At 36.5% G+C, this 25021-nt stretch overlaps 1 protein-coding gene across 1 annotated transcript in view; it reads right to left on the bottom strand.

Annotated features, from left to right (window-relative positions):
• The window catches only part of COBLL1 (cordon-bleu WH2 repeat protein like 1), a 177174-nt gene that overhangs the window by 69742 nt on the left and 82411 nt on the right, over positions 1-25021 (bottom strand). The window lies entirely within an intron of this gene.

Here is a 25021-nt window from a genome sequence, read left to right as displayed (position 1 = left end):
CCCCTTAACTGATTTATAACAGAAATAGTAGTAGACATTCTGCACAAGACGAATTCAATGATTTGAGGGGTTGAAAAAAATGAGACATGGAAATAAACAACACGTAACTGTAAGGAAGTACATACACATATTTTCTAAGTACTGCAAATTAGAGCTTTTGAAAATGTTACTTTTTACTTTTTTTATTGAAATATAGTCGACATATAACATTACGTTGTGTCAGGTGTACTACATAGTGATTTGATATTTGCATATGTTATGAAATGATCCTAAGTTTAGTAACCATACTTTGGCCACCTCATGAGAAGAGTTGACTCATTGGAAAAGACTCTGATGCTGGGAGGGATTGGGGGCAGGAGGAGAAAGGGATGACAGAGGATGAGATGGCTAGATGGCATCACGGACTCGATGGACATGAGTCTGAGTGAACTCCAGGAGTTGGTGATGGACAGGGAGGCCTGGCGTGCTGCGATTCATGGAGTCGCAAAGAGTTGGACACGACTGAGCAACTGAACTGAACAGAACTGTCCCCATACAAAGTTATTACAATATTACTGATAATATTTTTTGTGCTATTAATATATCTTATATCAATGTGGCTTATTTAAAATTGGAGATTTGTATCTCTTAGTTATGGACTTCCCTGGTGGCTCAGTGGTAAAGAATCCACCTGCCAAGCAGGAGACGTGGGATCAATCCCCGAGTCACGGACTACTCCCTGGAGAAGGAAATGGCAACCCACTCCAGTATTCCTGAGTGGGGAATCCCACGAACAGTGGAGCCTGGAGGGCTACAGTCCATGGGGTCTCAAAAGAGTCAGACATGACTTAGCGACTAAACAACAAATCTCTTAATTTCCTTCATCTATTCTTTCCCATCCCCAAACTGATTCTGAAAGAAAAAATACTTCTGCTTTCTATTCAGAAAAATATAAATTTTAATTTCTCCCTCTTTCCATTCCTAGGCAAAAATAAAAACCATAAAGATAAAAGGGCTTCTCTGTAAGTAAATCTGTAACATCCAGTCATTCAGTATTTTCAAAACTTAATGTCTCACAAATTGTGCACTCAGCATCATGTAAAAACAGAAACAAGGTCCCTACATTAGTTTTCTAATATAATAGAACTTTAATTTTTAGGAGTGTAAGTGCAAAGTTGTATTACATTTTAGAAAATATTTCTTTTACAATAGTGACAAAAATGAATTTTTAGAAGTATTTCAGTAAATATAACAAGTTTATAAAATTTCTATGAAGAACAACTTTATCCAATTTCCAAATGCTTTTTAATCTATTAAAATTGACTGCTCATCTATTCAACAAACATTTACCCTGTAACTGACAATCATGTAGCAGATTCAGCTAAACACTGGGGATGTAAAGACTGTGACAGCCAGAACCAGTTCTCCTATCCCAGAAAGGACTGATAGATACATGCAAAATTAGAATAAAGGTTGATGACTCTTCTAGTACAGGGATGCAGATGATACAGCTGAAGCTCATAGGAAGGGAAACCTGTGTAGCAACCCAGAAATGTTTGACAGATGGAAAACATGAGTTGAGATTGGGGAATGAATAGACACTCACAGGAAAAGACAAGAAATAATTGATATTTTAGCAAGGAAAAGCAAATCGAACCATGAAAGAAAGCGGTACCTCTCAAACTTGAAGAGTTTGGTAAAATTCCACAGAGAAGCCAAAAGACAGGAGAAATCAGTGAATCAATGAAAAAGTTTTTATAAATAAGAGAATTCAGCAAGGTGGTTTGGCACAAAGTGAGCATGCCAACATCAATAGCCTATGTAAACATATGCAAAACCTAGTCAAAGTATAATGAAAGAAAACTTCTTTTACAGTGGGAACAAAAATAAATTTAAAAAATTATTATAGTAAAGACAACAAGGATTTTGAAAAATCTATATGAAGAAAATCTTATATGCCAAATATTCAGCTTGGATTTTTCCCTTCAACTCCAGATTTGTAAATCTAATGCCTACTTGACATCTGGACTCAGATGACTGACTGGAATCTCCAACTTAATTTACCTTCCAATTCCTCTTCGCAGCTCCTCCAAACCAAACGGTTTACTCTCCAAGACTTCCATCTCAGTAAATCATAATTCTTTCAGTTGCCTGGGCCCCAAATCTCCTCTTTCATACACATACAATCCAATTCATTGACAAATTCTGCCAGCTCTATCTTATAAATAGACCCAGAATCCATCAACAACCTTGACTACTAAATACCTCCGTTCAAGCTGCTCTTGGTCTTCCCGTTCCCAGCCTTGTCACTTTACACTCAACAGAGCAGCTGGAGTGATCCTCTTAAAATGTTAAGTCTGGTCACAGAACTTCCTTTCCCACCCTTCGATGGCTTCTGACCTCACCTAAAACAAGATGCAGAGCTTTATGATCTGCCCACCCTTACCCTAGCCTCTCCAAGCTCCTCTCCCACATTCTTCCCGGGCTCACTGCACTCCAGTCCTGTGACTCTTGCCTTTTCCTTGAACACATTTAGGACAGTTCGTACTCAGGCCTCTCTAAGGGGTCTGTCCTGACCTTAAGATAACACGTCTATTTCTCTGCTTTGCTTTTGTCCGAGAGCTTATCAGCAGCTAACATTCTTGCTTATCATGTCTCCTTCCATTAGTAATTAACCCCATGAGTACAGGTTCTTGTCTCCACTGTCTAGTGTCACACATAACTGCTAATATGTGAAATCTCTAGAGCAATGTGTGCTACATAGCAGGCACTCATATTGCTAAATGGATGAGTTCTGTGGATACTTCCCATAAGATGGGGTACCTAAGCATGTAATTGAGAAGGAAAAAAGTCGTACCACTAAGGTACATCAGAATTAGCTGTGTTGGATTTTAGAAACTACTTATGTTTCATTTTTGAGAAGATGAATATTGAAAACTATGCAGTAGTCTTATTAGCAAGGGATAACTGAGAAGTTTAGGGCTTTAGAGGAGTTTCATGAGAAAGGTCAGATGACAAATCCAACTCTCTACAGGCACAGAGGTAGAGCATCAAGAACACCCTTGGGCACAATGAACCTGGCTTTCAAGAGAAGTGGTGCCACAGAAGGTCTACTAGGCACCGCCTTCTACCACAGTCTCCTCCCTATCTCCTGCTTTCATCTTTGAAGGTACCTTCCCGTCTCCAAGTCTCTCTCCTTCCAGGCTCTGCTTGAATGCCCTCCCTGTTTTCCCTGCATTGACTCATGTTATCTATCCTTTGAGGTCCAGATTGAATCACCATTCCTTGTGACATTTTCCCTGTCTATTGCATACTGCACTGAGTTCTAACACTTTTAATGTTCTGTATATACGTGATTGTCTCATTTCCTAAGCTTTGAGTCTATGATGAAAATCCACCTTAAATTACTAAAAGTAAGCCAACTTAAAAGAAAAAGCAGAACAAAGCATTTGTTGAAATATTTTCTTACATGGAACATTAAGAACACCTCAATGTTCCCTATGATTGTAATAAAGCATTTGTCACCTTTGGCCCTGAAAATTGGCAAGCATATTGAGAATCAAACCAAGATTCTTCCACAATGAATCAGAAATTCAACAGGGAAGATGCAATATGTAGGTAACTAGGCTTCCCTGGTGGCTCAGAGGGTAAAGTGTCTGCCTGCAATGCGGGAGACCTGGGTTCGATCCCTGGGTCGGGAAGACACCCTGGAGAAGGAAAAGGCAAACCACTCCGGTACTCTTGCTTAGAAAATCCCATGGACAGAGAAGCCTTATAGGCTACAGTCCATGGGGTCACAAAGAGTCGGACACGACTGAGAGACTTCACTTTTCAAACAACAAACACAAAAAAAACCCAAAAAACATATAACAGGTAACCTTGAAAATTCAGAGCAATGAGAGCAAGCTAAAATCCTCTATGAGGATGAGAAGACAGGTATCAAGGTATACTTCAAAGAAAACAGAAAAGTGACTCAGTTTGTGAAAGAAAAGTAGTATTTAGGAGGTAGAAGCTGTAGGTTCACCTACGCGTTAGTTCCCAACTGTGACCCATTTGCATTAAACTCAGGAATATGTCTATCTAAAGTTTGCTCACTATATCCTGTAGTCTAGTGAAAGGAATACCACATAGAGGCCTGGATTGGGCCTGAATCCTAAGTAGCTTTAAGACTTTGTTAACTTACTTGACCTTTTACTCACCAGCAAAAATTTTTTAAATGCCTTTCACTTACTCACATACTTTCCAATGTTTTAAATGTTTTAGTTGAGATGCTTTGAAGTGATAACAAAATTAGGTTAAATGTCACCCAAAGCCAAAGTATAGTAAAAAATAATCAAAGCTTTTAGCATAATCTAAGCATAGGAAATTCCGGTAAAGAGAGTAACATATCAACATGCAATAACAACTGTCATTTATGGCTTATGAATGCTAGTTTTTATTAATATATTAAAATTATAGGACCATAACTGCCACTGAAGTCCCTACACCTCTTTTAAATAAGAATGATGTTTGAGCCAGTTTTCTCCTCTGGGGATTTCCACTTAAGCTCCTCTTCACCAGTGGCCTAGTTTGACTCTGTTTCTGCTCCTCAGAGGCCACTATTTTCAACAGTAACAACAGCAAATTTTATACAAGGGTGGTAGCTGCTGCCGGAGAAGGCAGTGGCACCCCACTCCAGTACTCTTGCCTGGAAAATCCCATGGATGGAGGAGCCTGGTGGGCTGCAATCCATGGGGTCGCTAAGAGTCGGGTACAACTGAGCGACTTCACTTTCACTTTTCACTTTGATGCATTGGAGAAGGAAATGGCAACCCACTCCAGCGTTCTTGCCTGGAGAATCCCAGAGATGGGGGAGCCTGGTGGGCTGCCTTCTGTGGGGCTGCACAGAGTCAGCTGCTGCTAAGTCGCTTCAGTCATGTCCGATTCTGTGTGACCCCACAGACGGCAGCCCACCAGGCTCCTCTGTCCACGGGATTCTCCAGGCAAGAATACCGGAGTGGGTAGCCATTTCCTTCTCCAATACTGAAAAGATATTTAACATAGAAATATTTTCTATGTCAAGGCAAAAATCCATTAATTGAGCCCTAAAAATAACAAGCCACAGTAAAATTATTGCTTAAGCATTGTTTTACTCACTAAAATTGTCTCAATATTATATTCAATTTTCACAATGAAAACTAAGGTACAATCCCACAATATGAAGTAATATGTCTTTAAAATACCCAAATTTAACTTTAACTGGAATTTAAATGGTATCCTGTTACTACTACTGATCGATTTTTTTATCATTTGATCTAAAAAGTACTTCAAAATCATGTATCCATTGCAATCATCTCTCCATCCCTGCAATATTTGTATCTTTAAGATAAATGAAAGGAATAAAAGAGGAGATCAGCAAAATAAGCATCTACTCAAACACCTCTACTTGGCTTGAAAGAAAGAAAGCTTTCGGTTGTATCGGGTTGGCCAAAAATGTATTTGGGTTTTTCCATAAGATATTATGGAAAAGACTGAACAAACTTTTTGGCCAACCCAATATGAGATCTATTTGCATTCTTAATAAGCTACTCAAGTCCAATGGAATCTCAATTGATTGCTATATTTATATTGTATCCTTATAGATTCAGAGAAATACTACACGAAAATACAGCTTTGATATTTAAAAAAGTAAGAATAAAATCATGTCTTAACAGTAGATTTTTAAAGTATCAAATTCTAATGACCAAAAAGAAATTTAATAGCCACCCTCTCTCAGTATTGGGCTTCCCTAATGGCTCAGTTGGTAAAGAATCTACCTGCAATGCAGGAGACCCTGGTTCGATTCCTGGGTTGGGAAGATCCACTGGAGAAGGGATAGGCTACCCACTCCAGTATTCTTGGGCTTCCCTTGTGGCTCAGCTGGTGAAGAATCTGCCTGCAATGTGGGAGACTTGGGGCCAATCCCTGGGTTGGAAAGATCCTCTGGAGAAGGGAAAGGCTACCTACTCCAGTATTCTGGCCTGGAGAATTTCATGGACTGGAGTCCATGGGGTTGCAAAGAGTCGGACACGACTGAGCGACTTTCCCTCTCTCAATATAGAGGGCTGTACTAATCAAACATTAGAAGCATTGTAGTTAAGTGTTGACGAGGCATCCTTCATAGCATCTGGCAATATTTTGATAGTTCCTAACTTACGCATTTCAACGACAGAGACCAGTTCTTCAAAATAATTTCTTAGTGTGTCTCCCTGGGTTTAATAAAACAAGGGAAGATTATTTTAAACAAAAATCTGTTCCAATGGTGAACATAATACTGTGCTATGTGCTTGAGGGAATGCAATTAAGTGCCTTTTCTTGATGAGCCTTATAGCTAATCAAAGTGAATATATCAAAGTGGCTTTAAAAGATAAGCAGTGATGAAAGGCAACATGGGGAGACCCAAGGCATTTTATGACTCTTAACAGACATTTATCTGGTCAAGGTCACCAATCACTTTTGTGTGTTCAGATCTAATAGACAATTATAAAATTCATCTCAGTCACATTTGAGTAAGCTCCTAAATTCCAATAAGGGCCCATTTCACAGCTGCCCAACCCCCCTCTGCTTGGAATTCTCTTCCCTTTATCTCTTTGTGTAACAACACAATCTACTGTTTTCTTCTTTACGGCCACTCCTCAGCCTCAATGCCCTTAGGAGTCTCCTTGTCTGACTTGTAATTATTGGGCCGCCCCAGGGTTTCTTGTCTGCCCCTTTGTCTTCTCTTTCTACAATCCTCACCCCCAAGTAATTTCATAAACTCCATGGCTTTACACATCATTTACAAGTTGATAACCCTTAAATTCACATCTCCAACCCTGATATGTTTACTGAGTTCTGACTTACATGCCCCCAAATTTCATGCTCTTCTCCACTGTAAAGTCCCAAAGGTATCTCAGAATCAAAACTCTTGATTCTCCTCTCTTTCCCCAATTCTCATCCAACCCTTCCCCAGGATGTCCCATGCATGTAAAAGGCTCCATGCTAACCACCTTGTTAACTCAAGCAAAAATTCTGGGCATATTTTGACTCTTCTCTATTCTATTTTCAATCCATTATCAAGTCTTGTGGGCTAAAACATAACCTGAATCTGTATACTTTTCACCAGCTTCTCTGCTACACCCTGGCAATTAAGCTATCATCTCTTGCTTGGACTGCTCCAATAGCTTCCTCACTGATCTCTCCCCTTTTCCTCTTGTTCCTTAAAATCTTCTCTTCTTGTCCCTTAAAATCTATTATTCTCTGTAGTCAAGGGGGATCTGCTAAATATGTAAATCAGATTACATCACATCTCTGACCCTTCACTGGTCTCCCAGACCTTCATCAAATCCTGTCCTGATTACTCCTGATGTAAATGAATGTCTAAGAAATCACTGAGCCACCCCATGTCAACATCTGAGCTCCCTTCTGATTGTGTGTGTGGTAGTTGCTTGGTCATTTCCAACTCTTTGGGATTCCGTGGACAGTAGTCTGCCAGGCTTCTCTGTCCATGTAATTCTCCAAGCAAGAATACTGGAGTGGATTGCCATTCCCTTCTCCAGAGGAGCTTCCCAACCCAGGGATGGAACCTGGGTCTCCTGCATTGCAGGCAGATTCTTTACAGCCTGAGACACAGTGGAAAGCCCTGGGAAGCCACTCCTATTACTTGCTTACAGCTCACTGTGTAGCTCACCGTGGCCTTCTTTCCTTTCCTTCACATCTGAGGATTTGTATAGCTACTCCCTCTGCCCCAAATACTTTTAACTACAGAACTTCAAACTGCCTGTGCCTTCAGCTCTTTCAGGTCAAATATTAGTATTTCCTTGTCATATAGGTATTCTCTGACCACTCAAAAAGGGTGCCAATTCCTATACCCACTCATCTCAGCCCAGTTTTCACCCAGTGGTGCTCAAATTTGACAACAGAATGAACTCACCTGAGGAGTTTAATAAAATGCCAATGCCCGGGTCCCATGCCCAGAAATTCCAATTTAACTGGCTACCAGGATTTTTTAAATCTCCCCAAAGGATTCTAAAGGGCAGCCAATTGATAACTACAGGTCTAGCATAATGCCTGACAGATAGTAGGTATTCATTTAAAGTTAATGATTTACATTCCTAAGGACTTTGCAGAGTCTGAAACACCCCCTGAAGGTTGCTATTTAGGTCAATCAAGTTTGTGTAAATCAAGAAGGTCTTAGTCTCAGTGAAGATAACAAATTTTAAAAGTATGCCTGAAGTTTAGTAATAACTTTTCCAAATTAAAATCTTTGTTATATTTTTGCTTCTTTTTCTCTAAGAAGGAAATTCCTTATGAAAGGAAAGAAAACAAATTTCCCTTGATATTTTTCACTAAGTTACAATTTATACACAGAAAAACATAAAATACAAAGAGATACATTTTCATATATACGTGAATGTGGAATATGGAACCATACACAAAGATTAAAGTAGGCAAATGTATCTATAAATTAAAAATTAAATATTAAACTTCTCTTATCTGTCCCATAAATGTTGTTGCAACTTCAGCTTGTCTCAGGGTTTTCTAAATGTCTTATGTGGGATGTTTGTTTTCTGCACAGTTAAGAAAGTCAAACATCAACAAGAGGAGAAATGAGGAAAGCCTTCACTACCAAAGAACTTATCAATGGAGAGGATACAAAATTCATCAAAACAAATGAGCAAAGTTGAAAAAACAGACTTGAAAGCAATGTAAACAGTGAGTCAAAAGACAGTCATCGGCATTAATTGGTCACCCACTGTGTCCTTCAGTGGTATAGAAAAAATCTGGGTAGATTAAAGAAATACCGAATAAGGTCCTCTGACACTAGTAGCTTAAAAATGAAGTGAGTCCAAGCAAGCAAGTTCAAAGATATCCTAAATGGGCCCTACAAAACTAACTAAACTGAAGCTTATCTAGTTCTAGGAACTGTGCAAATGTTTTACATAGATAATCCCTTAACAAGTGCTATTCCTTTTTGAAAAAAAATTAGTATCTTATTAAATTTTTAAACCACATTGAGATTAGTAGGTAATTTTTTTCAAAATAAATTTTAACTCCAAAACCATGTAACTCACTGGCTACCCCATTCACTCTATGCATAGGCTTTTGCTCTGTAATAAATGTCAGTAGCAACTGGGCTTAGCATCATTTACTGAAAGCTTCCTTTGGACTTCATATTGTTGCCTTGCAAGCAATGTACATGGAAAAGTTAATGCAGTTTACGAAAATCTGTCTGAAAAGGTAAATAAGAAATGTGATTGACAATACAACTTAAAAATTCAAAAATGGTGGGTAGAGAAGACTACACAAAACTTCTTGGGCTTCTTTTGTCTTTACCACATAATAATTAAGTATAAAAAGCCTTATATATTATTTCCAAAATATTAAAAAGAGGTTACTTATTAAATTTAAGGCAGGAAAAATCATTCACAATTGGATTGTTTTATGTACTAGCTTATCTGAAATAACAAAACAGTAAAAGTAAAAAAAAAAAAAATTTTTTTACCCCTAAAAGGAAGTTAAAATGTTCTTAGTTTGCAACCTAGATGTCCTTCAGTAGGTCAATGGATAAATAAACTATGTTACATACAGACAATAAAATATTACCCTATCATTTCCACTTTTTTCACTAAAAAAGAAATGAACTATTAAGTCATGAAAAAAACATGGAGGAGCCTTAAATTATATTACTAAATACAAGAAGCCAGTCTGAGAGGGCTATATATTGTATACTTCCAACTATATTACATTCTAGAAAAGGCAAAAATATGAAAAAGTGAAAAACACCAGTAGTTGCCAGGTGTTTTGGTGAGAGATGAATAGGTGGAATGCAAAAGATTTTTAGAGTAATGAAAATACCCTATATGATACTATAAAGATGAATACATGTCATTATGTTTTTTCTCAAAAGCTATAGAGTTGAACTTTTCTGATGGTACAGTGGATAAGAATCTACCTTCCAATGCAGAGGACATAGGTTCAATCCCTGGTCCAGGAAGATTCCATGCCATGGGGCAGTTAAGCCCATGCACCACAACTACTTAAGCCCATAATTCTAGAGCCTGTGAGCCGTAACAAGAGAAGCCACCGCAACGAGAAGCCGGTGCACTGCAAGGAAGAGTGGCTCCTCCTCACTGCAACTAGAGAAAGCCCACGTGCAGCAGCAAAGACCCAGCGCTACCAAAAATAATTTCTTTACAAAAATCTGTAGAATGCATATCAAAAGTGATTACTAATGTAAACTATAGACTTAGGGACTATAATGTATCAGTGTAGGTTCATCAGTTGTGACAAGGGTACCATTCTGGGGAGAATGCATGTGTAGGCACAAGATGATATGGAAAATCTGTATCTTCTGCTTAGCTCTGCTGTAAACCTAAAACCACCCTAAAAGTATTAAGTCTAAAAAAAAAAAAAAAAAGTTCTTAGTTGAAATGTTGTCTTAATTTTAATCAACCTAGTAAGGAACTGAAAAACATTAAATGTGGATTAAATGTGGATATTATAATTATTCAAATATATGCACATGTGCATATTAAACAGTAGGAATGTATATGTCAGCCAAGCAAGCACACTGGTAAACTAACCAACCCTAAAATGAAAGCATAAGATGCTTTTGAATCATAACCTCAATAACCTACTCTCAAATATGTACTTTTTGGTAAATACTAAACAGCACTTAGTCCTTAGTCTCCGTTAAAGTTTTAAATCTATGTTTGGGAATGGTGTCTGTTGTCATAAACCATGCTCAAAGGCATAACATTCACTGCCTACTGATAAAGAAAAATCCTAGGATTGAATTTTCCAAGTTAAGTTTCCTAGCTATAAGCTTTGTCAAACACTGGCTAGAAAAACTACTTAGAAACAGTGTCTCAGAGTTTACAAAAATTAACCTAAAATTGATCTAAATGTAAAATATAAAATTATAAAATATTCAGGTCAAAACATAGGAGAAAATCCTTGGGACCAAGGCTTAGGCCAAAGGATCTCAGACATGACAACAAAGATGCAATCCAGAAGATTTTTTAAAATATCAGTAAACTGAACTTCATCGAAAACTAAAGCCTTTTGCTCTGTGAAAGACCAAGTTAACAGGATGAAAAGACAAGCCACAGACGAGGAAAAATTATTTCTAAGACACATGCCCATCAAAAAGTCATATTCAGAATATATAGATAGTTTTCAAAACGCAATAGTTAAAAAACAAAGAATCCAATCATTAAATAGGAAAAGATTTGAACACTTCACCAGAGAGGAGGTAAGAATGGCCAAGAGGCACATGAAAAGATGTCCGACACTATTATTCATTTAGGGACATGCAAATTAAAGCTATGATGAGATACCACTACCCACCTAAATCAAAACTACTGATAATATCAAATACAGCCAAGAATGCAGAGAAACTAGATCTCTCATAGATGTCTTGAACAAAGTGAATGCAAAGTGGTATGGCCACTTTGGGAAAGAGTTGGACAGCATAATATGAAACTAAATGTATGCATACCACTGAGCCAGCAATCTCCTCCTGGGTATTGACATGAGAGAAATGAAAACTTACGTTTGCATAAAACCTGTACATGGATGTTTATTGCAGCTCTCTTCATAACAAACCCTAACAGGCAACAACCCAAATGTCCTCCAACGTGAGAATGAATAAACTGTGATGCATCCAAACGATGGACTACTACTTAGCAATAAAAAACAAGCCTTGATATACATCATCTTGGATGATCTCAAGGGCATTTTGCTGAGGGAGAAAACAACCAGTCTCAAAAGGTTAAGTACTATATGTTCTATTTATATGAGTCTCAAAGTAACAAACTTATGGTCATAGAAGACAGATCGCTGGCTGCCAGGGTTGGAGGCAGGGTGTAACCATTAAGAGTAATATAAGGGAGTGCCTTTGTGGTGATGCAACACTTCTGTATTCTGCTTGTGGAGTGCCACACAAATTTACACATGTATGAAAATTTCATAGGATTATAAATCAAGACAAATTTTTTAAAGTAAAGAATGCATGTAAGAGGTGATAAAAATCTAAATAAGGTCTCTATCTGAGTATTGTACCAAAGTCACTTCCCTGATTTTGATAACATACTATGGTTATGAAAGATATTATCAGGGGAAGCTTGGGGGAAGGCAAAGGGAAACCTCAGCATTATTTTTGCAATTTCCCCCAAAACAAACTATTTAAAACTATACACAATTTCATTTACAGTAAAATTATATCTAAGGTAGAGATTCTCAAAATTCAATGAGCATTAGAATTATCTATGGAACTTGCTTTTAATACAGATCTGCTTGAGTGGGCCCACATTATACTTTTTAAAATAGAATCTGAATATGGGGTCCTAATACTATATACTAGTGGCCCAGCACATTACAGTTTGAGACCCATTGGACTAAAATAAAGGAAAAGTTATTAGAAAGAAAAATGATGATTTCCATCAATACATATTGTTCTATTTAATGGCTAATTACTAAAGAAGTCTTACCTACACAGAACCTCATTCACAGATTATCTTACTGAGCCAAGAGACTCTCATTTATAGACTAAATGAAAGACATACAAATAAAATCAATATTTGATCTATTTTTTAAAATGCAAATATCAGTATTCATAACCCAAATCTGTTATATCAATACAGAAGAGAAAATGCTGGCATTAAAATAAATGTTATTAAATTAAAACAAAGGCATGTAGGGGAAACATTCTCAACAAGAAACACAGGTCACATTTTGAAATGTCTATTAAAGGTCCTTACCTGTCCTCCTATGTAAAACCATTATAGTTGGCAAGTTACACACACATATATAAGCATGAATGCATTTGATCTAAAAGTTTCTTTTTTTGAAAAATAAAACGTTAAAAAGATCAAACTAGACATTACTTCATATACAACAAATTAAGAATTAAAACCCAAGAAGTCTACCAAGACTTCCATCAATTATCCCCTCACTAAGCAGCCCAATTTTCAAACTCAGACCAGTGGTTTTTGCATTTCTTTTGGGAAGTCTTTGTGCCAAGGACCTACTGGTCCTTTCACTTTCCTCAGGGAGAATGACTGGCAGTTTCACACTGTTTTCCATCCATCTTATTACCAGGAAAAATGTAGCAATATAACAGAATAAATCAAGTCTTAGAACACCTAAAGCTGCAAATTTCTGAAAGACTGCTAATCTCTATCTCAAACAGTTGCTATAAACTCTAAAATGCTAGCTCCCTTGCTCTCAGCTCTGTGGAAAGCTAATTCAAAAGAATTCAAAAGGATGAAACATTAGTCATTTTCTGATTATGCTCAAATAGTTCAGCTGTTTAATAATTATCAACATAATAATTATCAAAATCTTGAATGTGGATAGTCTACAACCCAGTTTCTCTAACAAATTGACAATGTGGGGGGAAAGATGAGAGGGTAAGAACTGATATAGTATGAAAGAGTTAAATGACATAAACACCAAAGTAATGTGTGAAACTGAATCCAATTTGGACAAAGCGAACAAAGAGAAATTTAAATAAAAACTGGGTGTTAGATGATATGCAAAAGGAATTGTTGATTTTGTTGGGTACAATAATACCGCAGAAGGTATGTTTAAAGTCTTTATTGCTTCTTCTACTCAAATAGTCCTACTAAGTGCTTCAAGTAAGCAAGGATCATCATTTCTCTTTCTAATATCTTTGCCTTAACTTTAACACATCTCAAGCCCTAAGCAATCACTAAGCAACTTTGTCTCAGGACACTTGCCTTTTTGGACATTTCATACAAATGAGATTATACAATATGCGTCCTTTTGTGTTTGGCTTCTTTCAATGACCACAACCTTTTGAGGTTCATCCATGTTGTAGTATGTTATCTGTACTTTTTTACTCTTTATTACCCAATAGGATTCCTCTATACGAATATATAACATTTATCTACCAACTGATGGATACTGAATTGTTTCTACTTTTTTCTATTTACTACTGTAAATAATGCTACTATGAACATTTACAGGCAAATCTGTACACATCCATTCTTGGTACAGTATGTCATTCATATGAAGACTTTGCAACAAAACTAATATAGCCTCTTCCTAGTATTCCTAGTACTCAGTGTAACTACATGCATGCTCAGTCCATACTCAGTGAAATAATTCCTCCCAATTCCCACAGGCACAAGGAAATAGTTTAAAGCCAAGATTCCTCAACATTATTTGAAGGCACTTAAAATTAACACATAGTTACAAAAGACCAATAAATATTCGGGAATTATAAGCCACATGTAGACTATACAAAACACAGCTTCAGACACAAACTGATTATCCAAGAAACATTTTGATTATAATTAAAACAGTTCAGACCATAGGGCTTCCCGGTGGCTCAGGGGTATACAAGCATCCGCCTGTAATGCAAGCAACAGGAGTTCAATCCTCGAGTCAGGAAGATCCCTGGAGAAGGAAATGGCAACCCACGCCAGTATTCTTGCCTGGGAAATCCCATGGACAGAGGAGCCTGGTGGGCTAAATAGTCCATGGGGTTGCAAAAGAGTCAGACATGACTTAGCAACTAAACAACAACAAGGACCATAAGATTCTGCTTTTCCATTAACTATAATGAATAATATAATTAAACTTATTTGTTTTTAGACAAGATACAAAGTAATAATCATTGAATAGACTAACATATCTAACAGAGGAAGAGGTAGTTGGTATAATGAAAACTCAGTATAACTACATTTAACTTATCTACTGGCTTCACTACCTAAACACAGAAAACATAAGATTCCCCGTTAGGTATTGCTTATATAACAAAGCGTAGTTCAAAACTGTACTTTTATACTCATACATAAAACTACATAAATGTTTTTAGTATTTTTCTCATGTATTTAAAGTTTTCATTGGGAGGAAAAAATCTATTGTGTTTCTAAATATATAAGTAGAATAGATATCAATGTTCTCTTACGGAAAACAGAAGTTTGAGAATAGGGATTTAGGAAAAGGATCAAAAAGCAATGCAAATATAACAAAAACCCTTTAAAATTTCTAATCAGTAGGTTATTTTAAAAAGCCATTTAAAGTGAGAAATCAAAAGTTCAAGGAAACCTTGAGCATTGTAACTTAAAATACACGATAAATTAATTCTTGATCTTTGTTGCAGAGAGAAATGTTTATATTTGCAACTGTACCCACTTACTGAATTTTCAGCTTGTCCTCCTTATATAAGCAACACATAAAGGCTTGCCTCTCACTTCCAATTTTTTTAACTTTGTCAAGGATTTCAAGACACCTGCAAGCAATTCGAACGCAAATTCCTTGATTTTAGCATTTTATTTCATTCCTTCAGTTGCCTTACTACATGTAATTCAACAGTACATTTTTTGGAGGGGTGGGGTAGCTGGCTCACCAAAGATTCTTTCTTCAGTATTTAACTTGGCTTTTATCAGACAACTCTTACTGAATTCAAATCATATGTCTGTCATATTTAGGTTAATTACATTATTATAATAAGTAATTATAAAAACAGGCCTTAACAGGTTAGGAAATAGTCAAAACAAATTTTTGATGAAATATAACAAGGGGCATGTGCAGGCAATCTAGAGCGTATTAATAGCTTACTGACTTTGGGAGTTCATTGTGCCAAGGACAGCCATTCAGCACGTTTCACTAAGGGAATGGAAAGTTTATTTGACCCAATGAATGAGTTGTCTGAAATTTAAGAGCTTCAACAGTATTACTAGACATAAGATTGCTGGAAAACTCTGACCCATACACAGACAAACCTTTAAGACACTGTGGCCCCAAACGCAATTTGTTAGTTCATCCAAACATTTGAAGTCTAAGCAAAAACCACACCACCTGTCTCTTCATTTACCGCTTAATTCTGTAAGAAAGATAGTGAAAAATGAGAACACTATGGATCAGTTCACACACGTCAGTTGAGTTTGGTCACTCAGTCATGTCCGACTCTTTGCAACCCATGGACTGCAGCACACCAGGCCTCCCTGTTCATCACCAACTCCCAGAGTTTACTCAAAGTCATGTCCATTGAGTCAGTGATGCCATCCAACCATCTCATCCTCTGGTGTCCCCTTCTCTTCCCGCCTTCAATCTTTCCCAGCATCAGGGTCTTTTCCAATGAGTCAGCTCTTCATATCAGATGGCCAAAGTATTGGAGTTTCAGCTTCAACATCAGTTCTTCCAATGAACACTCAGGATCTCCTTTAGGATAGACTGGTTGGATCTCCTTGCAGTCCAAAAGACTCTCAAGAGTCTTCTCCAACACCACAGTTCAAAAGCATCAACTCTTTGATGCTCAGCTTTCTTTACAGTCCAACTCTCGCATCCATACATGATTACTGGAAAAGCCATAGCCTTTAACTAGACGGACCTTTGGTGGCAAGTAATGTCTCTACTTTTTAATATGCTGTCTAGGTTGGTCACAACTTTTCTTCCAAGGAGCAAACGTCTTTTAATTTCATGGCTGCAGTCACCATCTGCAGTGATTTTGGAGCCCCCCAAAATTAAGTCAGCCACTGTTTCCACTGTTTCTCCATCTATGTCAGAAATGATACTATTTTTTCTCTTAATAGATTAACAATCTAAGCAGTAGTAGGATATAAATACATAAGTATAACTCTCCAGAAACTATCATTTTAAACTTATGTAGAAATAATCCCTTTTATGCAAGGAAGAAAGACATGAAACAATCCAGTTCTTTTCCCTGACCTCCCGCTCCCGCACTGAAGTATAGTTGACCCACAATACTTCGGGTGTACAAGTGACTCAGCCATACACACACATGCACACGCACATTCTTTACAGATTCCCATCCACCACAAGACACTGAAAATAGTTCCTATGCCACACAGCAGGCCCCTGCAGTCCATCCGTTTTATACACAGCACAGTGTATCTGTTAATCCCAAGTTCCCAAATTTATCCCTCCCCTAGAAACAATCCATTTCTATTAATTAAATGTTTTAATGACTACTTGCAGTCTTCAAGTAAATAATTTCACAAAAGGAAGTAAAAATTTATTAAAAACTGTACTTATGCCATAACTAAAAATCACAATGAAATTAAAACCAAATAATATTTATTGACAAAGAATACTGACAAAGAGATAAAGACCTCTGTGAAAGAGTTGTCCTTCCTATCTCCTTAATTATCTTTAGGTTTTTATTTGTCGTAAGCACATAGTGGCATACTAAACAAAAGATCCCAGTTTACATACCACATCCTTTTCATACAGTGTTTCATAATGTTCAAATGGCTTGTGGTATATGGTCACATTTCTGATTAGTGATTAGTTCAGATTAGTGAATGGAAGCTCACTGAGTCGAGGCACTTTACTCTCGTTTAGTGCTATATCCTGAAGGATCTAGGAAACTTTGGGCACAGAGAAGGTGCTTAATAAAACATTGTTCAGTGAATGGATTCTCTCTTTCAGATAAATAATGTACACATGCACATCAGGTACTTAACTATATTCCTAATTTTCTAAAAAATATCCAAATTTCTTAGAAGCATACTGGGATAGGACATTGGATGTATTTGGAATGAAATGACAATTTCCTTTGACCATTTGACCCTGATTCTCAGAAAACAGAAAAGCTTATAAAAGGAATAAATTATCCTCAGTCCTACAAAAGTCTGATTGTCTTTAAGCAATGTATAAAAATAACCAATCAACACTTAGGATTCTAACATCTAGATCCCGTTAAAACTGTTTGTTTTCCTCCTTCCATCTAACAGAAAGTCATTTATCTTTGTTAATATTTTCTTACATTGTCAGGCAACTCTTCCAAAGAAATTATTTTATAATAGTTTCCCATAATCATTAGCAAATAAGAATGTATATTTCAGTTGTGAAAAAAATCAAATCATATATTAATTAATCAAAATGAGCACTTTTAATGTAGTAATCATAAGTTAAAAGTAATGATACAAGAGAAAGACTCTGAACCAGAAGACAAAGAAACACCAGGTCTCCCCGCATACACTCCCATACAACAGGTAATTATTCAGCACCTACGCTATCTTACTGCCTTTTCATACTGTTCATTGTGGTGCTGGAGAAGACTCTTGAGAGTCCCTTGCACTGCAAGGAAATCAAACCAGTCAATCCTGGAAATCAGCCCTGAATATCCATTGGAAGGACTGATGCTGCAGCTGAAGCGCCAATACTTTGGCCATCTCATGCAAAGAGCTGACTCATTGGAAAAGACCCTGACACTGGGAAAGATCAAAGGCAAAAGGAGAAGAGGGTGGCAGAGGATAAGATATTAGACAGCACCACCAATTCAATTGACATGAATCTGGGCAAACTCCGAGAAATAGTGAAGGACAGCCTAGAGTGCTACAGTCCATGGGGTCGGAAAGAGCTGGATGTGACTTAGAGGCTGAACAACAACAGTTCGTTCCCAAGCCTGTTTCCTTTCTCCAATGCCATTCTGCAGCTGAATCTCCTACCACGTACACCAAGCACCAGTCAAACAACTATTGGAAGTCTTAAAATTCTACTTACAGTGACAGATTGGGAAGAAAAAAACATTGTGTGAATCTATCCAATAAATACAATTTATTCTCACTGAAAGAAGCACTGACTCAGCAAAAGAAAATCATGAGACATGCATATGCTAAAGACTAACTTCATCAGAACCGTGCCTTTGTGCTCTGTAAAACCGCAATCCTTTCAAATAGGAAATTACTCACATGCTAAAAAGTAAGTTTTGTGTCATCTGCATAGTTTAAGCAACCCAAAAGTCTATTCCAGGGCTTCCCAACTACCATATATTTCATTTCCACAAAAAGGTAGCTAATTTACCATAGAAATATAATAAAATCCATTGCAGTTCTTCCTCCTGAGGAACAACAGAAGGAAATGACAAAGAAATATACAGTAGTCTCATTTATATAAACTTTCCCTGAGGAAATAGGTGGAACTAGAAACAAAGGCATATATAACATGCCAAGTACTGCTGGTCAATACAGCACAGTCCTAGCAAAGATTTTGTTCAAAAATAGCTCTTAGAATATCAAAGCCATTAAAACAACTTTTTTTTAGCAGAAGAATTCTGGTATAATAGGTGTGGTCCTGTTATGATAAATGCCAAGATAAAGGAGCTAAAATAATAACAAAACATTCACTTTTTGACCCTAAAATAAAAACGTATTAGATGTATTTATTGCAACAATCTCACAAAAAGATCATTACATTCTTTTTGTCCCCTAAATTTCTTAAGCACCAGTCCCAAGTTATTTTTACATTTAGGAAACCTAAAAATGTAAAAAAAAAAAATAATGACTAGAAAAGATAAAGAATGTTATATTTGATCTCACAAGCAAAACTAACCTTTTTTTCTATTTCTCTTTGATAAACTACTGCATGTTTTCATGAATTAGATGAGATATAATGTATCTGTACTTCAAAAAATGACAATTAACTTTGACCAACAACCTTTTTTCCAACTCAACATGAAAACTGGAAAATTATCTTTGGTGATTCCATGAGAGTAATTCTCAAACAAAAAAACAAAAAGCCCTCAATCAAATGTAATTGGTCATCAGTTTAATACTTCATCATTTTTGTTTGTTTATACAACAGTTTTACATTGTCTTCCAAAGAGTTTCTCTTTGAGAAAAAAAAAATGGGTAGGTACATATTTTATAAAGTGAAAATGATCAACAAATTACTCTGACAAACCCATCAGTGGGTTTTCCATATGACTTGAGAGTTTATTTAATAACAGAATTGCCTATAGGCTGAAGTTTAATAAAAAGGAAGGAGGGTAACACAATCATTACAAGGGACAGCATTGTGGGAAGGTTGAAACAGTAGGGTTCAAACAACATGGGTTTCTAGTTGTATATCTCCATATATACGGTTTATAGACTGACTAACCACCGCAATCTGTCTTTGTACAAATAACTCTCATCTTTGTTTTGACAAAGTTAATAAGTGAGAAGAACGCATCCTCACATTCCATTTAAAGTCATAACTATATAACTCCAAGATTCCGCAGAAAACACTCACCCAAATTTAATTCTAAAGATTAATGTGTAATCATTTCAAACATGAACATGGAATATAATTATATTCTTAATACTGAATGTATAATGACTTTGGGTTAAATAATTCTATTACTCACCTTAGCTTTTCCCTTATTCCATCTGGTTCAGTAATTTGCTTTCTAAAGAGCATATGCCTAGTGGGAGTAAACAAGACACCCTAGAAGTACTCTCTCTATTTCCTTATTAATGGCATCATTAAATCTGCCTATTTATAGTCTCAACTATCTGACCTCACGGCTTACACGGATAAATGGATTTGTTTAGTTTTTAATCCTCAGTGTATGCTTAGCAGCAATTAACCAGAAGGAGATAATAACATGATATATCTTTTTGATCTTTAAAATAAAATATTGTGTTATTGCATTTTCTATAGTTTTGACTTATGTGAACCTTAGGTATGATAATATTTCTTTGTGAGTAAAATTAGAAAAATATAAATCTCATGTACTTATTTCTATGAGAAAAACTGAATTACGCAAGTCAGATTTCTACAAGGTATTTAGAAATATAGCCATTGTGAAAATTATAACCACTTTGATTCCATCAAACAAATTATTTTTCAGGTTTAAGATCTATTTTATAATAGCATATTGATTTATAATCTGAAACATATAAAATCTTTCCTAGGGACAGATAATTGTCCCTACGGTTTCTATAATCTTATTTCTAAGAAGACTTCTTTAACTACTAAACACCTATAAGTAATACTTCTGTGCACTGTGATGGAAAGGTTAAATTGGTGCAGCCTCTATGGAAACAATGCGGATCTTCCTCAAAAACTTAAAAATAGAACTACCATATGATCTAGCAATCTCACTTCTGGGTATATATTCAAAGGAAATAAAAAGAGAGGATATCAAAGAGATATCTGTACTCATATGTTTATTTCAACATTATTTACAATGGTTAAGACATGAAAACAACCTAAGTATCTGTCAAAGGATGAACAGATAAAGAAGATGTGGTGTATACATAATATATCATAATATCCCATATATATAGTGAAATACAGTTCATCTAGCAGAAAAGGGGAAAGTCTCTCATTTGTGACTACATGAATGGACCTTGAGGCCATTATACTAAGTGAAATAAATCAGACAGAGAAGGACAAATACTTATGATATCACTTACATGTGGAATCTATATAGCTGAACTTGGAGAAACAGACATTAAATGGTTTTAACAGTGGCTAAGGAGTGGAGAAAACAGGAGATGTTGGTCAAAGAGTACAAACTTCCAGTTATAAGATGTATAAGTTCTCGAAATCATTAATGTACAGTATGGCAACTATAGCCAATAACAATACTCTTATTATATACATGAAAGGATTTGCAAGAATAGGCCTTACATGTTCTCATAGTTTAAAAAAAATAGTAATTATGTGATGTGATAGAGGTGTTAAAGCTATGGTGATAATAATTTTCAGTATATAAGTGTATCAAACCAACATGTTATATACTTTACATTCATTCATACCTATTATAGATCAATTACATCTCAATAAATAAACTCTTCCCTGGTGGCTCAGATGGTAAAGTGTCTGCCTGCCATGTGGGAGATCTGGGTTCGATCCCTGGGTCGGGAAGATACCCTGGAGATGGAAATGGCAACCCACTCCAGTACTCGTGCCTGGAAAATCCCATGGATGGAGGAGCCTGGTAGGCTACAGTCCATGGGGTCACAAAGAGTTGGACACGACTGAGCGACTTCACTTTCTTTCTTTCGAAGCTGGAAAAAGATATTTTCCACCACAAGACAACAGTAGCTCATATTTTTCTTCATCTTATTATTTAAGACATCAAACCTCCACAGATATCTAGCCCCAAATTTCAGTATATACGAAAAGATTCATTTTCACATTTCATCTAAGATTATATAATGTCAGGCATCTATTTTACCAATGAGGTTAATGTAATCTTTAAAAAGAAAAAATATTTTCAAAGGAAATTACTAGACCATTTTCAAAAGCAGATGATTAGAAAATGTGAAATTATTTTAAAAGTTGTACAAATCATATTTCCACATTTTTACAAAAGAAGTACAGTACTCCAAGCAAAGTGATGAGTCAGGTTGTGTTCTTTGGTTAAGTGAGCAAACTTATATGTAATCAAGCACCAGCCAAGTCAGAATTTCCACTAGCAACTTTCTTACATCATATGCTGACAGAGTTAATATTACATTCAGGGTCTGCTCTAAAAGTATTGTGTTAACCATTGGCGGTTTTTTTTTTTAATTCAGGTAAATTTGACTAAATGCTATTTTTACTCACTACCTAAAGGGGTGTCAGCACAGACAAGCCCCATGCCAGGAAGGCGTAAGCGAAGAGCACAAATCTAGAGATCAAAATACTACATTCTAGTTTGAATTTCTCTGTTAGATAACTTCACACCTCTGAATTTCAGCTTTCCTGTTTACTGATACTGAGTGAAGAAAACATGTTTATAAGGTTCTTGTATTTAAAAAGATAGTGATTAGTACTTTGTAAAAGTGAAAACTCTAGATAAGTGTAATTACCATACATTCTCATTGAAAGTGAAACTCCCTCAGTCGTGTCCTTTTGCAACTCCTTAGCCTATACAGTTCATGGAATTCTCCAGGCCAGAAGACTGGAGTGGGTAGCCTTTCCCTTCTCCAGGGGATCTTCCCAACTCAGGGATCTAAGGCAGTTCCTTTACCAGCTGAGCCACAAGGGAAGCCCAAAGTGAAAGTGAAAGTCGCTCAGTCGACTTATTGAAATGTTCATGATAGAAGAAAACTTTACTGCATCTTCAAACTTGAAAGTTTCAAGAGCAGAAATGAACAGCAGTAATTAATTTTATACATACATGGAGTTTAGTGAATTAAAACATTAAATTTTTGTTCTTCTCCAACGAGTTACATCATTACCATATATTTAATGTGTCAAGGAAAATAAAGTAAGTGATTTACTCTCCAAAATACCAATTCAAAAACCCATAAGTATAATTCAGCCCTTTCTATAAAAATTTTGACGAAATGAGTTCTCACACATGTTAAAAAATGTTTAAGAGTAATAATAGTTCATAGGACAATATCAGACCATTTTAAAAGCAGGTGATCAGAAAATGTGAAATTAAAAGCTTTACAAATCATATATACTTACAATTATTTCCGAAAGTCTCTATGAAACAGTACTGTTCTATTGGCTACTTAGAAAATGTTACACAGACTGTCCTGTTCTGTTACTGACCCTTCTTTTTATCATGTGTTAAGTGCCAGGTACTCCTTACTTCTGGCAAGTACATAAAAGAAGGAATTCACTGGTCTTACAACATCATTCCAGGAATGATCATGTAATGTTTTCACAGGTATTTTTTCTGAAGAGAATGTATTTTACACAGTAGTTTTAAAAATAACTCCTTACCAAGCAGTTTTAAAATTGAAAATTTCAACATGTATCTCCTTTATAGTTATAACTGCTTGCAGATTCTCAACATATGCAATTTTAAAAAGATTTTAAGCAATATCTTCCTAAATAATTATTAGATGTTAGTTAAGAAACACATCTATATAATATTAAAGAAAACAATTATTTGCGGATAGTTTGAAGAAAGTTGGGTATATAAAAATCAGATTCAGAGAAAAGATCAGGCTTTAAAATTTGTAAAAAGAAAAAAGAAACAGGAAAATTCCCTGAAGATGCTCCAATTGGTTCAAGACAAGCACCATTTCCCACCAAGGAAACACTGATACAGCCAATAGAAGCTGATACTTGAGTTGCATAGGTTCACTCCACTACTCCAGAGAGACACGAGCCCTGATGTGAATGCATTGTAATCTGAAAGGGTAAATTTTGTAGTTGGTCCTTTCATAAATTAAAGCTCATCTTTGCAACAATTTAGATTTTTCTAGGAAGTTCAAAATCAAGTACACATTATTCAAATAAAAACAACAGAAATTTTGATCCAAAGTTGCATGTACCATTATTTTCACTAATAGAGGTGGTTATTTCTTTTTCCACAAGTGCAATATTGGAATGAATGAAATCATAGTCTAGAATAAAGCTGAGAACCTCTACTGGGAAGTTCTGGGGCTTGCTTTCCAGCTTTGAGGAGAGGAAAATCAATGGTCTCGGGTTTCCCCGATGGCTCAGTGGTAAAGAATCCGCCTGCCGAGGCCGGAGATGAAGGAGACGCAGGTTCGATCCCTGGATCGGGAAAATCCCCCGGAGGCGGGCATGGCAACCCACTCCAGTATTCTTGTCAGGAAAATCTCAAGGACACAAGAGCCTGGTGGGTTACAGTCCATGAGGTCACAAAGAGTCAGACACGACTGAACTGACTGAGGAGGAGCAGCAATGGTCTCTTATAGCACTCCCAACATTTTCCACCAAGCTCTCCACAGCAAAATCTCTTTAAGAGTATCTGTGGCTTCCATCCCTACTTTCCTACTTCATGTCCACTCAGAAGTATACCCACGTGGCTACCACTAACCCCTGCCACTATCCTTAACCCCACTAAGATAAGGCTGTCCTATGGTTTTTATTATCACCAGTGATATATCATCTGTATATTTCGATGGGTACTGAAGAGACCTCTTCTCTGTTCTTATCTCACTTGACATCTTTGTAGTATTCTAAACGTCTGATATTGTCAATCCTCAAATCTTTGCCTGGAAGTGGATTCCCACATATCATACATTCCACTTTGCCAAGACAGTCCCATCTGGCCTCTGTTGTCCCAGCTTTAGTACTTAAAATTCAAATCCCATCCTGCCCTCCTTTCACTCTTGAAGGTGTCCCTGGCTGCACAGTCAATTGCCTCGTCACCCTACCTGGGTGTTTCTGCCCATTTTCTTTACACCTCCTGTTTGCTATCTAATTAGGCATCCTAGATTTGACAATGCTGGAAGTGAAATCTTTGTCTCTCCTTCCCTAGTCTTTCCTATCTCAATAAACAGCCCCATTAAAGCCAAAAATCTAATAATTAAACCTAAGCCCTTTCTTTCCCTCTCTGCCCCCATTTAACCCAGAATAG

Source organism: Capricornis sumatraensis, chromosome 3, assembly GCF_032405125.1.
Source record: "Capricornis sumatraensis isolate serow.1 chromosome 3, serow.2, whole genome shotgun sequence".
NCBI lineage: Eukaryota > Metazoa > Chordata > Mammalia > Artiodactyla > Bovidae > Capricornis > Capricornis sumatraensis.
The sequence above is the reverse complement of the archived record's forward strand: the minus strand, read 5'-3'. Positions and strand labels throughout refer to the sequence as shown.